At 47.8% G+C, this 16,318-nt stretch overlaps 1 protein-coding gene across 3 annotated transcripts in view; it reads left to right on the forward strand.

The window, feature by feature from the left end:
- Positions 1-13,906: 13,906 nt before the first annotated feature.
- ACAN (aggrecan) overlaps positions 13,907-16,318 on the forward strand; it is a 78,627-nt gene continuing 76,215 nt past the window's right edge. The window contains exons 1-2 of one of the 3 annotated variants that reach the window (XM_090028784.1): positions 13,907-14,199; positions 14,311-14,580. The gene's annotated coding sequence lies outside the window, so the exon portion shown is untranslated. Of the gene's footprint in view, positions 14,581-16,318 lie in introns of all 3 variants that reach the window. The other 2 variants (XM_090028783.1, XM_090028785.1) reach the window with 2 other exon arrangements.

Here is a 16,318-nt window from a genome sequence, read left to right on the forward strand (position 1 = left end):
GGGAGGTAGAGCTGACACCAGCCTTGAGAGAAGCATCACACTGGCCACGGGCCCCAGATCAGAAGCCATTTCTCTTTACATGCTCCACAGGACAGTGCTCAGCCTGTCTGAAGGATACTGGCCGAGTAGTCAAGCTACTCACTGGTGGCAAGGTAGCGGTGGGTGAACCATCTGCTGATGACTGCAAGGCTAATGACGGCAAGGGAGACACATGGCCATGACCAGTGCCATGATGGGAGCCCATCGCTCACTAAACTCCCATGGTCGTATTGGGCTGAGGTTATAACCTGGGATGGGGTTATTCTGGTCACAAACAGGCAGAGAGACTAGCATAGCTTCAGTATATTGTAAGTCTGGCACTTCTGCTGCCTAGGCCAATGATTCCCAACCAGGGTGCTGTGGCATCCTGGGATGCCTCAAGATCCTTTCAAGGTTGCTATGGGTTCCATATATTGCTAGTACTGTTAGGAGTGCAAACACGATTCACATGATAAATCCAGAGATTTCAAAGAAGAATCCTCAGTGTTAAAACCTTATGACTTCGTGTGGTCTTTCTGAGTACTTTGCAACAGAAGACTTGCTCTAGTATATTTATGTAGTCAAAAAAACTAGTGAAAACCAGAAGCTGGCATTTTCTATGGTACATCAAGTCTATCAAGGGATGTCTCAAGTCTAAAAAGGAAGAGAACCACTGATCCAGGCTCTACCACAAAAGCCAAGAGCAGAGATCAGCCATCCACTTACTATCCACTGATTCCCTTCTAATTCTCCTTTGGCAACAAAGTCCAGACCCAAGAGACCCCTCTGGACCCTACATTAATGTGTTCTAGTGAAAAATGCCTCACAGTCCTGGCTGGTGAGCAGCAAAGTGGAGGCTCCTTCCGAGAATGAAATGACAGAGGAGGTGACAGGCCCCCAGTGCGTCTGATGAAGAGTACATGTACAATTTGATTGGCCTATAAGGTGCAAATTTACCCTGCCTTCTACAAGACAGCACTCTAGAAACTGTGGGCTTCCAGAGCTCTGCAAAGCAAACTAAGCAATTCTTTGGCAAGACTTTTCCCAAAGGATTGCTCACATCGTCAGGGGGCAGCAGGGCAGGCCCTACGAGGAGAGGCTATGGGACCTGAACCTGTTCAGCCTCCACAAGAAAAGGCTGAGTGGGGACCTGGTGACCATCTATAAAACTTACCAGGGGGGACCAGCAGGGAATGGGAGAGACCCTGTTCCCCTGAGCACCTCCCGGAGTAACAAGGAATAACGGCCATAAGTTGTTTGAGAGTAGGTTCAGACTAGACATCAGGAGGCGCTACTTCACGGTCAGGGCAGCTAGGGTCTGGAACTAACTTCCAAGGGAAGTGGTGCTCACTCCTACCCTTTAAGGGGTCTTTAAGAGGAGGCTAGATAATTACCTGGCTGGGGTCATATGAGCCCGTATTCTCTCCTGCCCAGGGCAAGGGGTCAGACTTGATGATCTACTTAGGTCCCTTCCAACCCTACATCTATAAATCTATGAATTGCATTAACCTTATAAAGACCATTTGAGGCAGATGCTGAATTTTTCATACCATGTTCAGCTCTGTGTCTCCTTCTTAATCACTGACCTGGATTCCAAACAGCAGACAGGTTGAACCTTTGTGCTACCTTTGCACCATCTAGTTTCCGGGGAGGAACAGCACCTGGAATAAGTGAGAGCAGGCAGGTGGTTACACCCCAGCATCAGTGCCCTCTGGTGCTATCCAGCAGCCCTGACTAGCTGGAACACGGGGCCCCGACCACATTTCCTTCCCCTGCTTGCATCCACTCACCTGGCAGGCCCCTGTGGAAGAGGCTGGGAGGAAAAAGCAGCAAGCACTGTTTACTGGCTCTAAACTCTCTGGGGGACCTGCTGTGTCTGGAGGACACTGCAATGGGAGATCACCCTGCTAGGCAGCCCCTGTGTACCCACCGAGCCACAACAGAGGGACACCAGAGTGGCCTAAGGCAGAGACACGGTGTTTGTTTTCGGACAGTGAGACAATAGAAGACAAAGGAGAAGGAACAGCCCCTGAAGAGACAGAAAGGGGCCATTGGAGTCGCACATGCAGCACTGAATCTCTGACCTGAGGTGTCTATCTCCAGCTCCATCAGGACAGAGCGATTGAGCAATTGGAAAGACACCGAGAGGATATGAAAAATGAAAAAATAACTCCTGCACAAACCCCCCTCTGTGCACACTGTCCTGCCCGGAGGCCGCGGCTGCTATTTTTATCGGTTGGTGAATAAACCACAATATTGGGGTGGTGGAGTGGAGGGGGTGGGGAAGCAAGCTCTGCTGTTTATGTCTGAAAGTCTAAGAGATGCCCAGTGTGTGCAGGGAGAAGGCAACTCATTCAGAGGGACTCAGGCGAGAACTGCAGTTGCTGCAGGTTGAATAGGTGCATTGTCCCAGAGCTGGAAGCTCTGGAAAGGCAACGCCTCCAAGCAGGGATACAAACAGGGCTTGGAGGAAAGCATCACTTTCCAATCACCGGGGCAAATTTGCCATGTGTACAAACAAGGGGGTGTTGGTAGTTTGCAGGTCCTCCACTCCATCCTTGTTTAAACCCTGAGGGTGTCATCATTTTCTCTTTGTTTCCTTCCCACAGCTTCAAGACTCCCTCTTGGGATTGTGCCCAGTTGCTGAAGGCTCTCTTGGGACGTAATTTTTGGTAGAAGGAGTTTAAAAACCTCATTCTGCCTCCCCATGGCCTGCATGACAGTCTTATTCTATCCAGAATAGGGCTTTTGGCAAGTTTTCTCTGCCAGGGCTGCCCACATGGTAGAGAACACCATGGGTTGTAATGAGGGTCTGGGCATTATGTGGCATAAGTTACATGCACCCAGTGGACACACACAGAGCACAAGGTTTATTGCACTGTTTTACATAATAAGCAATGTTACTTGGTGCCCAGCAAGGGCTGCTTACAAAATCACAGGGGTCTCCATGACTTGAGGGACCCTCAAGCCCATTGTATTCTGATGCCTCCAAACAGCAAATAAGGGTGACAAGATAGGTCTTGGATTGAAGGGCACTTTGTGGTGCCTTGTGTAGTCATGTCATCCTTCCCAGCCAAAGATGTCAAAGCACTTCACCAAAGTTCATGACTTGATTGCCACAAAAGCCCCTAAAAGGGGTGAGAATAATGACAGCCATTTTACACAGGACAAGCTGAGGCACTAGGAAGGGAAATGGTTCACCCACTGTCATGCAGCGAGTCAGGAACAGGAGAGAAAACCTAGGGCCTGGTTCCCAGTCTGCACGCTAGCACACTGCACAGTACACGGCCTGCAACAGAGGAGGTCACCCAGGCAGATGGGAGTTCACACAGCACAAAGTATCTTTACCTGCATGCACTGTGCTGTGCCATCTTACACAGACATACAGATATAAGGATTTACCTGCTAGTAACTAACCTAGTGCTGTTGGACAACACCTCGCTACGGAGCTGATTCAGAAATGTTCGTCAAGCCAGCCAGCGAGCGTGGCCTGTGTGCTGTGCTCCCCCAGCCTTCCCATCTCTGTGCTGCAGCCCTCCCTCCTGGTGCTCAGGTCCGAGTACGTGTTCTCTGCAGACAACTGGAGAGCATTTGAAGCAGAGACCCCTAGCTCTCAGCGCTAGAGCACACTCAGGAGCTCTGGCACTGTTTTCCCAGCAGGAGAGCTCAGCCCCCAGCACTTCATCGGCTTGGAATGTCTCACGTCGCAAGGAAACACGGCCGCAAAGGCTGAAGGGTCAGAACAGAGATGTTGAAAGGGCAAAGCAAACGAGGGAGAAAGAGGAAAGGATGCTTCACAGGATGGTCTGACTACCCTTGTTTCTGAGTCCTGCCTCCAGCTTTCCTTACCCCTCTATGGCTGCACCCAACTCAGCCCAGCACTCATTTGCTACCCATTTCCCTTCAGATAATGCTGGCAAAGTGTGAATTACTTCTTAGCCATTTTTGTCCCAGACACACTTCCACCTGCCTGAGGCACGGCTGGGTCTAGTGTTCCCATGCAGGGCAAAGATTCTACCACCGAATGGAGAGTACCACCGAACGCATGCTTTGCTGATGAAATGTAGTTCTTGCAGGAGGATTTTTCTTTAAATAACATTTTGGATGGGACAGTTTGAGCCATTTTTTAACTCAGTAAGGACCAGGGCCCTTGTGATATGGGAGTCTTAGTACATGTTAGGTCTGTGTGGTCCTAAAGTGAGAACGTGTTCTGAGCAGCTGCTACCATCTGTAACGTGGACAGCTCACTGAGCGTCAGGCCCAGCCCCCAGACCACGCTGGAGTCTTGAACCAGCTCTGGTGCAGCACTTTTGGGGCTGTGGGCACCTGGCTTTCCACTTGACCCTGGAGAAACCTGACAAAAGACCCAGGATCCTTCCTCTCGATGTGTGCAGCTTTCCTTGTTCTATGTGGAGACTTTTTACAAGAAAGCAGTCCCTGGCTGATGTCACAGCTGGGTGAGGACTGCAAATTGCTTGGATTATCTCCGCGCAACAGTCCTATGATAGCTGAACACATGTTACTTAGGAGGATCTAGAGATGATGCTCCTCACATAAAGTCCTAACTTCACCGTGATATGAGCACACTTAGCATATCTGAACATGAGGTTGCTCACATTTTAAGTGTACGTGCTAAGTGTAACATGGAACATGGCCCTAGGAAGCTTTGCCAAATGCTGAGCAGCTGTGCAGGAAATACATAACATGTTCCCTTTTCCTTCCCCCACCAGAGGCAGCTTGGGGGCAGTGTTAATTAACTGTGCAATCACATGGGACCCCAAGCTGGTCAGGGTCCCCCGTTGCACTACAGTTACATTGTAGTGTGATTGTCTAATAAAAAGTAAAACCCAAACTGAACCACTACACGGGGCCACAAAGGTGAACCCTACTACTGCTCCCTACCCCTCAAGTTAGAGGTTCGTTTTCCATATCCCATCAGTTGACTGCCTCTCACACATTGAAAACATTTCATGCTTTTTTTATTGCGGCAGGTCACATCTTACTACGCTGTTGCAGGAGCTAAGCCTCCGTTGGCGTTTTGCATCAAAATGCTCTACACGATAATTCCTCCACCATATGATGCTGGACACGCTGCCCCTCAGTCCCCAGGGAAGGCTGCTGTAAGTTGAATTTATAACTAATAGTTAGGCTGAGTTTTATTCTTTACCCCTATAAAACAATAGCAAAGCATTTTAAGCAGCTGCTTCACTCCTGCTCAGCACAACTACCTGATGTTGTTCTGAGGCATGTGGCATCTTTTCTTGGGTGGTATCTGGTATCTGTTGCTTTTGAAACACAGACTGCTGGAGTCTGTTTGTTCTGGAAGGCCGATGCTCCCAAGCCATCTTCCAGATCCTGAAGGTGACACAGAAAACACAACTCACGTATGTGTTCAGTGACAAAAGCTCAGAAAGGTTTATTGTTGTTGGACAGCACACCAGCTGGTCTGACTGCTCTAATAATCAGTTCAACTTAGCGGAGCTTGTCCTTGACAAGGAGGTAGCACGTACGTTAATCACACTCCCCTAAGCCTCTGTGAGGGACAGGTCTCCCAACTCCTGTGTTCATACTTGTATACCCCCACCTGCTGCAGCCCTATGACGTTATAACGGATCTTATACCAGGCAAGAAGACTAAGACACAGTTGTCCTAAGCTAAAGGCAAGTTTCTTGAACCCCAACAGATACAATTCTAATAAAAAATTGAAGTAGCAGTAGCAGTTTAGAAATTTGAGGCTTGTAACTAGTCAGAGCAGATGCTCACCACCCCAGAATGTTGCAAAGGCAACTTCACTGGTTGATCAGAAGTCATGTCCAGGGCTCCTGGCTCCCACGTCTGATGTCGAGACAGGATCTTGGATTGGTGACAGGATCTCTTCAGGCTTCTTCAGGAGTGTTTCAAGCAGGGGTTCCAATTTGTGTCCTTATATACCTTATCATTACTGCGTCATCACTAACATATTAGCATAAGCTCTTCCCCACAATACATATCAATAAGCCTATTTCTGCTTGCCATATACGATTATCTGTAACTGGAATTTTCCAGTAACTGATACCTTTTTATTCTTAGGTAGGGGTTAGTTTTGCAATTAAGGAATTTGGCTTGGGAGAAAAGAGAAATTATCATTTTGGTTGGCCCAATTCCTGTTTTGACTTTGGTCATCCAACCAGAGTATTCCCAAACTTCTTCTTTCCCTTTGTCAAGGAAGGGTCACGGTCAGGGTGACCTGTCTGTCAAATGTGTGCTGGGTTGCAGCTAAGCATAAGTGTGCAGCAGATACATACACCAGTCTCTGCTAAGCACTGGTACTATTGAGCTGGGCCCAGAAGCCTCTGGGTCCCAACACACCCCATCTCTCTCTCTCTCTCTTGATTTTCGTCTTTATTTGTTTCGTTTTGCAAAGTTTATGCACCCACACTCTCATTAGTAAGGTCAAACTTCTGTATCTGTAGCTGCTATTGTTGTCTTCCCTTCAGTGTCTTTTTGCTCATTAGTGTATTGGGGATTTGTTTTTCTTTCTTTCTTACTACGTAATTCAGCAGTCAGGAAGCCCCTTTCTCCCATGCTGCTTGTCAGCACCATAGCTTACTATAGCTTGGCATACCTGTAATCTAGCACAACTGGAACTCCTACACCTGACACTTGGAAAAATACACTGTAACAGGGGAGCTACCAGGGCCGATATCTGCAAGGCCCACCCACCTGTTCTTGGGCTAACCGCCCACCTTCTTGCCCACCATGCCTTGGTCTTAATTGATTAATTAATAGATGTAATTAGGCGGGAGGCTGCCCATTTTCTGCCCCGCTGCTAGGGGGCGCTATCTGGGGCGCCATTCCTCCCCTACACCGCAGCCCAAGCCTTGCTGAAGACATCATGATGTTCTCATACGCGCCAGTCCCCCACAATGGGGCCCAGAATCCTACCGTAGGACCCCACCTGGGTTCCTCCCTTCTGGTGGACTCTGCTGCCACCACACAAAGCTATATATCGCCCTGCCATCGGTTCTCCTTTGGGTGTGGTCCCCTCACTGGGACCTTTGGCTCACGCTAGCCCCAGCCCACCTCCAGGCCAGTCGGGACCCCAAGCCCCTGGCTCTTGGGTCTCCCTCTCAGTGGGCCTCCTTGCCCTTTTGACCCTCCTGGTCCTGGCCCCCGTCTGAGCCAGTCAGGGGAAGCTCTGGCAGGCCCTGATGTATGACCCATACTCTTATCTCGGGATCTCCCCCTCTGGGTCCTCCTTTACGGACGTGGGGAGCTGGGGTACCTCACACCCTGACTGGTACCTCAGGGTCTCACAGGGGACTCGCACTCCCCGCCTGGGCAGCAGGTCATGGTACTATGACCAGTGTTATCTTTGACCCACACTCTGCCTCCCAAAGGTGGAGGACTTATTGGGGTCAGGGCTCAGCTTTCTCGCCCTCTGGCTGAGCCCCCCTCTCCCTTCACAGGGCTCCACATTGCCCTCTCTCTGGGGCTTCTGATCACTGCCCTCTCTTGCTGTGGTTCCACAGCACTGCCCCCCCTCACACTGGGGGCTCCACACTGCTTGTAACACCCCCTTTACTCAGGGTCTCAGGGCTTCCCTCCACAGGTGGGCTCAGGTGGCCGTAGCCATGCCTGGCCCCCAACTCTCCTCCTCGGGGTCTCAAACCCCCACAGGGCTCAGGCAGCTGTAGCCATGCCTGGCCCCCAACTCTCCTCCTCAGGGTCTCAAACCCCCACAGGGCTCAGGCGGCCTTGGCCACACCTGGCCTCCAACTCTCCTCCTTGGGGCTTGACACCCACAACTACCTCTGGTGTACCGTGACTCACCCAAAGGTGAGGGCTAGGGGTTAAGGTGCCCCGACCCACCTTTCACCAGAGTGATCACTGGCCTGGCATTTCCTGGGGACTCCCACACCACTGGGAGCCCCACCAGGCCACCCACTCCCAGCAGGGTGTAGTTTTTGGTCATACCTAGGACCAGGAGCCTCCTACCATCCCCTACAGCTCCCTCCTTACCTCTGGATGAAACTCAGCAGCCCTCAGGCCAAGCATTGTTGTTACCTCTCCTCCAGCAGCCAAACTGCCTCGTTTATATAGGCAGCCCTGAGCCTAAAATGGCTGCTGTCACTAGGCACCTGGAGGCTGCCAGCTCCAGGGCCTTAAAGTGGCAGGTACACATAGTGCCCTGCCACACACACTATTAAACAAGACTGACCCATTAGCATTGGCAAAGTGGTAATTATTCTTCAACTATCTTAGCAGTCAAAGTTTTTTCTTGCTTTAAGTGATTTTCATATTTATAGATGAGAGGAGGACCCAGAATCAGGACTCCTGGGCTCTTTTCCTAGTTTTCTCTGTAGCTGTAGGCAAGTCACTTCACTACTGTGCTGTGGACCATGTCTACATGATAAGTTTGCCATGCTCTATATCTACAGTGGTGTCCTCAAGTATGCTGTACTACTTCAGGTGGGCTGTTCCCTAAGACAGGAGCAGTAGAGCCACATCCACATGGCACTTCAAGCAGTCTAATTAACACAGTGGAATGCCAGTGCCAGTTAGCCTACACCAAGCTAATTAGCCCTCCTGTGGCACTGCAAAATTAGGGTGCTTGTACACGTGATGCCATTAACATGTACATGTGACAAAAATGTCACTTTGTGCAGCTTATTGACATCACAGTGTACACATGCAAGACTTTTGGGGGAGTTAAATGACTTTGCATCATTGCAAACTAAACTACATCCAGATTCAGTTCCAGATCCAGTAGTTTAGTTTGCAATGTTGCAACTTGCAACGATGCAGTTGTCAGCTTGCGCCTCGCCCCGCCCCGGCTGCAGGAGAGGCAGGCAGGCTCCACAGAAAAAAAGGATTGGGCCCCTTCCTGATTCTGGATTCAGCAGGTGCCTGCTGGAAACCTGGTGTAAGCCTACCAGATGCTGCTTCCCAGGTGGGCTCTGGGAACAGTTGGATTGGCTCGGGTGCTGCCTCTGAGTTGGCACACTAGCAGCTTACCTGGGTGGCCCCAGGGGATGCCACCACTGTGGAGGGAAGGAACGGAGCCACCCGCAGCTCAGGGATCACTCGGCCTGCTGGCAGCTTGCCTCCCGGCCATAGGCATCTGGCTCCAATTAAAAAAAAAAAAAAAAAAAGGATCAGGCCCCTTGCCGTAATGTGACAGAAGAATTGAAATGGTGGGCTTCAATTAAAAACCCACCATTTCAGTTTAGGGGGCATAAAATAAAACCTTGGGAATTAAACCCCCATCACATGTACAAACACCCATATAGCTACACTGCTTCCAGTTCAGGAAGCACCCTCCTAGAGCAACACAGGTTGCTTACTGGTGCTACTCTGATGCACGGTGAATTTGCTGTGTAGAGATAGTCTCTGTTCCCCATGGATATTATTTACATAGCACACTAAGTACTTTGCAATAGGAAATAAGGTGGCAAAGCACTGCATAGTAACTGTTTATTGGAGGGACTCTATGGGTACATCTACACGTGCCAATTTAAGGCATATTTACTATTTTTAAGGTGCATTAAGGGCATGGGTCTACACATACACACCCTTAAAGTGCCTTAAAATGGCAATTTTAGGCTATTCACACCTAAATTTGATACCTGCTTTTGCAAGTAGCTAAAATGCCTTAATACATGTGTACATGCACTAAGACACATTAACGCTGTGTATGTCAACTGGCTTGGGACTAACATTAGTCCCAAGTTGGTCTGCACACCATGTTAATGAGCCTTAGCATGTGCACATGTAGATACCTTAATGCGCACTGGGCAAATGTGCATTACGTTTAGGTGTGCATATATGCACCCTATAATTTCTATTTAATGAATGCTTGCAAAGCACTTTCAGCTGCCAAGGACAGAAACACTTAAGTGAAAGGCAAAAGCCCAAAAGGCCTGGGCTTCCCATAGACTTTTAATTGCTTTTTACAATGACCTCCTATCGGGTCTTACATTCTGGGGCTCTCCCTTCTGCCTCCTCTGTACTCCACAGGCAGGGAACTGCACCTTCTTAGTACCAGCCTTGTTTAGCCACCATAAACCTTTTGTAATTACTAATTAACATTTAAAATGCAGTAGCTGTCATACAAATGGTAAATGAAGCACATGTCGGAGACTTGAAACAGAGGTAACTGACTCTCTTCCAATAATTCTTCCCTACTGGCAAAAGGTGATGTTCTTAATGAGAAAAAATAAAAGCTGCACCATAGCTCAGGGACAGAATCTACCTTTGCCAACTGGCACCAGCCCAGGAGGGCTGAATTGCATGGGGTCCTGGGGACTGGGGCAATGGAGGCTACTGGCATCAAAGCAATGCTGGGGACTCTCAACAGGCCGGAACCCTACTAACTGTGGGAGGGCCGCTGATATCAGCTCGTGGACTATTGGGATGTCAGTGTGAGTGATTTCCAGATGAGGCACACCATTAGCACAGCTGGGGGTGTCTGAAGAATAGTGATGCCCCATGACAGAGTAGCTGCCAGAGGTCAGGTGGGTTTGAGTCTTGGCCGCAGTGGGGTGAAAGGTAGGGCTGTTGGATCTGGACCTAGTTGAATGCCATCAATCCCTTTTCACTGACTGACAGAATCTCTGGTTTGCACTATATGTCCTGACCCCATATGATGTAGCTTGCATTCAAGCAAGCAGCTCCCTCAGTAAAAAGGGAAGAGAGGGAGGCTGGGGCATGTCATTTTTAGAAGGAACCATTTATGCTAAAAGTCCACCCCTTTTCAATCCGTGAGTACCCAGCTTAATTAATCTAACAAAGATCCCTTTTCCCCCTGGAATAAACAAGGGGGTGGGAGGACACAAACAGTGAGGGCTGTGTGAGGTGTTAGGGAATTGTTGTTTTTTATGCAGTCTGATAACTGTAATGTTTGCATCTGGTGTATTTTGATCTTTGTAAAAAGGCAAGGACTTCTTAGGGAGATGTCTTTTATTGGGCTAACTATGTAGTTTAGATAAAGTTAGACAAGCCTTCAAATGCAGGACAGTCTCTCTCAGGTCTCAGGACCAAGTTTTGTAAAATCACCCAGAGCTCTGCCTGTAGGTGCTCTTGAGAAACTGAGACCAACTGCCACATTTACTAATTCAGTATTATTCTATAGGCATCTCTGTTGTGTCCAAGATGGAAATCCTTTATTTCTTTTTTTCAGTACAATGGCTGTTTTCATATTGTGGGATGCGAATATTCATCAGTTCACAGTGCCAATCTATTATTCTTAAATGATTCATTCTTTGAATTACAGCCCTCTTTTAAATCAAAGCCTTTGCCACTCACCAGGCAGAATTCTTCATGGAAGTGAAAAGGCTGCCCTTGCTTGAAATAGGCCTCCTTTTGCACAAATATTGCATAAGCCTCAAGTTTGCCCAGTGTAAAAAACTTTCATTTCACTTTTCTTCTAGCCATTCCAGAAGGTAAATGGGAATAGAGCCATTAGCCAATCAATTCCTTTTAAAAAATGATCAAAACCAGCAATTTTTAAATCCCAGCTTCTGTGAAAAAATTCTGCTGTTATTCTATCATGTGTTCCTGCCAATCCAGAATTGGGGAAGCCCACAGATGCTTAACAGTTCATTTCCCTTTTCCAAAATTGCTAATTAAGCCCTTTGCAAACAGAAACTTTGTTCCTCCACTGCTCGTTCAAAAGTGGAATTTTCTTTATTGCTTTGGCTTCTAATGGTTTAAATGGGCTTCTCATCAACAAATCACAACTAAGCCAAAAAGATCTGGTACATTTCTTGATGAATCATTTCTATTACAGTAAGAAAGTGCTGAATCTTGCATTTGAGTGAGAGGTGACAGCCTTGTTATACTCTTGAAAGACACAAAAATCTAGAGCAGGCTTACTGGGAACAGGCGGGCAGAACAAGGACTACATCGATCTAGGTTTATAGGATCTTCCTCCATGCTCCTCCACTGCACTGTTGAAATAGTGAACCCTACCCCAATTTGCTCACATCCAGCTATCACCCAACTAGCAACGCCTGCCCATGCAGCCTGAACAGACTTGATAAGAGTCAATGCATGTCTATGACATACACTGCAGTGTAGCGTAGAGGTACCTGAGGTAGCTTGGATGGTGGAGTAGTGTGGCCATGAGACCAAGGTGACCCATAGGGGCTGATTTACTCTGCTTGGCAACTCTGAGATCAACATAGCTGCTATCTCTGGGCCTCATGCAATGCCCATTAGTTTAGTGGAAAGGCTTCCCGTTGATAGTAAGTTAGGCTGTCTTTAGACATAGAGAATTCATAGAGATTTGCAGGGAGAAGAAACAGGAAACAAAAAATGCAGGAGTTGCAATCTATTCCAACTCATGCTTTTCTAATGATTACTAAACACCTTTTCCCTTGGTGCCCCTTTAACCTTTAATATAAAGGAACCCAGGAAAGAGCTGTTGTTTAAATTAAAACCTAGCACTGCATTGATGAAAAAGTGGAGGAAATAATGTAGCCTTAAATCTGCTTTCAAGACATGAGGAGTTACTCATGGATAAGCAGGTCGCCTAAAGAAGTGTGTCTCCATGCTCTGTGATCTGAGAACATTAGCTGTCGGGATGATGGATATACAGAACCCATGAAAGGGCACGAGCATGGTGAGATGACTCTGGACATCAAGTTTAAATGTGAAACAGACAAGGAGGCAGGTTTTGAAATGAGGGATGGGACAAAAAAAAATTCATGAAGGGAGGAAAAATGATTGTGTTGTAAAATTGGAAAGCAAAGGGAGGGTGTGGGGAACCAAGGGAAAGGCAGATATTTAATATTAAGTCAAAAGGGACAAATGGGGGAAAAGGTTGAGAAGGGGTGCCTGTGGCTATGCAAGGGCGGGTAGGGTGTATGATGCACCAACCTTATACTCAGCAGGGAAAGTGTGCAGGTAGCCATTGCAGAAGAGGATGAAGTACTGCACTGGCCTTTGGGATCCAGAGACTCAAATGCAACTCAGCCCACAAAATTATTCCCACTGAACTCATGCATTTGCTGTTCTTATTACTTCAGACACTCCTAATCACACCGCCAATACCAACTAAGGTGCTTTCCCCCTAAGGTGCTTACTATAATGACTTAACAGTTAACAGTTTAGGGAAATGGACTCTCTGTGCCTCTTCTTGCTCAGATGAGTTCATTTTACAGAGCGGGTACTGCCCAAGGCATGGCATCAAACCATAGGTCTTTGCTGCCAATATGGTACTTGGGGCATTGCGGGCTCAGTACTGAGTCCCACCACTGATGATCCACCACCCAGTCCATTTATAGGCCAAGGTTTAAATCTGCAAAAGCACATCCATCACATCCACCCAGAGAACCCAGGTGCCTGCTGCTAACACTTACCCTCCACTCAGAGGCGAGAAACCTAGTGAAAATGCACTAAAATCTTTTGTGTCCTCACCACTTTCCCCATGGTATCAGAATAGCTGAGGACTAAGTCTGCATTTATTAGAGCCTACTTGAGGTTTTTGGTTGCTGCTTCATTCCCCATCATTGCCAAGCTCTTGCTAGCTCAGCTTTTTTCCCACCTCTTTTATTCCACGCAAACTTTGAATGGGTTTATTCCCTCATCAGCATCTCGTTGACCTCCTGTCACTGGCCTGACTCTCCTCCCAGCCTTCACTCTTCTTGCTCAGTCACACAGACCAGCCACCCTGGAGTGCTCCAAACTTTTGTGAAGTGGTGCTGGGTCTGAGCCCTCTCCAGTCTCAGCTGCTCGGAGGAAGTCTGCTCACTCCCAGGCAGACTGCAGTGGTATTGACTGCATTGCAGGCGCACACACTCTCACCCGCTTTGCTCAGGTCCCTTAATTAGCTTTACCCTCTCTTATTTTGCATAATCCCCCCACCACACACACACACACACACACACTTCTCTTCTCATTACTTGAACTACTCCTATTCTCTCAGCCACTTACAGAGCCCAGCCTTCTTGATTCCCCTACCCCTCCTGCCCATTTAGTTTTCTTTATATGCCGTTTGTTTAGTCATCTTTTTTCCTCTTTTCTGTTCTTTCTGTTCCCCCTACCCTCCCATCCAAGAGGCAGGGCTTCCCTGTCTGTCCTAAAGCCCTCCTATTTCCCCCCTGCCTATGTGTTATTTCCCCTGGATGCCTGCCTACCTTTGCTCTGAGAGTTTCAGAGGAGGATCCAATACACTTAGCCTGCCAGCTCTTCCAGGAGGTATCTAAAGAGGCTGACAGGAGGAGTCTGAAGGTCTGTCTTACAGCCTGTGGCAGCTAAACGTGGTCTGATGCTGAAAACCCTCTCTCTTTTTTTCACACTCACATATAGTACTCTTCAAGCCTGCTGCTGCTCCTGCCACACTGCCTGAAAGGGACCTGACACACCACACAAGGAATTTTGATTTCTTCTGGGGAACCAAAACTAAAAAGACAGGAAAACCCATCTGGAGGTTGTGAAGAAGACATACAGTCAGAGCAAGAAGTGGCCCACTTTTTCCTTACGAAACAAACACACACAAGAGAAAAAAAAAACCACCCTAACTTCTCTGCCAGGTGTATGGGACTTAGATTCTTGAAGCACTGCACTGAACTGTTAAAGGTAACGTATAGCACGTTCATCCGTCGTCGCTGTCTTCATGTTTTTTAACCGTTCTTTTTCTTTTCTCAGTGTCCCTAGGGAAGCAGTGTATAGATATGTGGACTAGTTGTTTCCCTGGTGGGCAGTGGGCAGGGGAATGTGAGGAAATTGCTGAAGTGCTTGATCCCAAACTCCTCTGAGAAATCCCACTCACATGCGCACACAGCTCCTGCAAAAGTGAAGTTTCCCTGGAATATATACAGTGTTGGAGGCTGTCAGGAGTACTCCTCTGCTAGCAAAGCTACTTATCACTGCTGGCCGCTGCCAACAACTGATCCCATTAAGGCTTGTGCACAGTAAGCTTATAGCCCAAAGCTGCAGCTGTGTGTCAAGTTTGTTAGGTCTCTTGGCCAGAAAAAAAGAGGCAGCTGGTTATAAAGAATGCATGGCCAAAATTAAACAGGTGGAGAAGAGGAGGGAGGGGGATTAGATTCCCCCCATCTACCCCCAAATGACCCCCAAAGAATCGATGTTGCTTTCTGACAGATTTCAGTGGGCAGTTGGGCACCGAGGACAGTTCTCACACTGATGACAAGTGCTTTGGGAAAGAGAAACTGCTCATGCTGGTTTCCTAGGGTAGTGGTGATAATTAACTGGTTATAAGGAAGACAAAGAGGGGAGAGGAAGGGGGTGGGGGGGGTTAGTGAAATGAATGTTTAACTCTGAGTGGGGCCTGGCTGGTATAGCAGCTCATCCTTGAAGCTTTGAGAGCTCATCCCTTCTTCTGCAAGAGTCATGATCCACCGAGAGCGACTGACAGCCCCTCTAGGGAGAGAGCGGGTAGAGCTGTTCAGAACATCTCGAAGTACCTGTGAGTGAACTCACGGACAGAGCACTTTTGAGCCGCCACTTGTAGGGAGAGCGGGTTTTGTGCATTCATAAGAAGTTCTCCCCACTGCCCTCTTGTCCCTTAACAACATCAGCACTTTCTCCTTGAGTTCATTCATTACTTAGGAGAGTTTGCACCTCTATCTGATGCCAAAAAACAATCATTCTGCCATGCACTGTGGAAAGCTTACTCTACCTTGACCCTTACCTTTGGAGTTTTCTAGCCAAGAAATAAAGGCTGTAGTTTCAAATTTTTAGTTTTTAGCAAATGCCTTTCCTTTTGCTTTGCAAGAAGGAGGAAGGATTGGCAAAGGAAAATAGCAAGGGGTAGGAGGGAAGGGGAGGGCATCTGAACCTTCCTCAGGCTCTTCATTCCTTATTCATTTGTATCCAGCTATTGGCAGTACACTTGAGGAACGGGGCTTCAGTTCTGGGGGGACTAAACACTCATTTGGGGGGTTAATTTTAGTAGATATTTCAAGCTCCTTAACTACGGGTGACGCTCACCTAAATAGTTTTTAGACATCTGAGACCTGAGCCCGTGTCTCAGTTCCAGCTGGAGTTGCTCGTTACGGCTTTAACACCCGAAGAAGCTAACTTGAGTCAGTCAAAAATTTCTCAAATAATTCTCTCTCCTTAATCATTGCTGTTTGCTTGGGGTGACCATTTCCTCACACATAACTTTTGTTTCTGTATGACATTTCCATGCTGCCTGTAAGTGGAGAGACTCGTTTTGTCTCTAGAGCAATAGATCAAAGTGGATATTTCCCCCTTCACTGAGACATTTCAAGCTGGTGTCAGAGAGCACAGGAGGGGCAGACATGCTGCAGATGCAATGATGTTGCTTGCTCACAAGTTTCTTGCAGGTTAG

Source organism: Crocodylus siamensis, chromosome 15 (assembly GCF_052110815.1).
Source record: "Crocodylus siamensis isolate JL-2025a chromosome 15, ASM5211081v1, whole genome shotgun sequence".
Taxonomy (NCBI): Eukaryota; Metazoa; Chordata; order Crocodylia; family Crocodylidae; genus Crocodylus; species Crocodylus siamensis.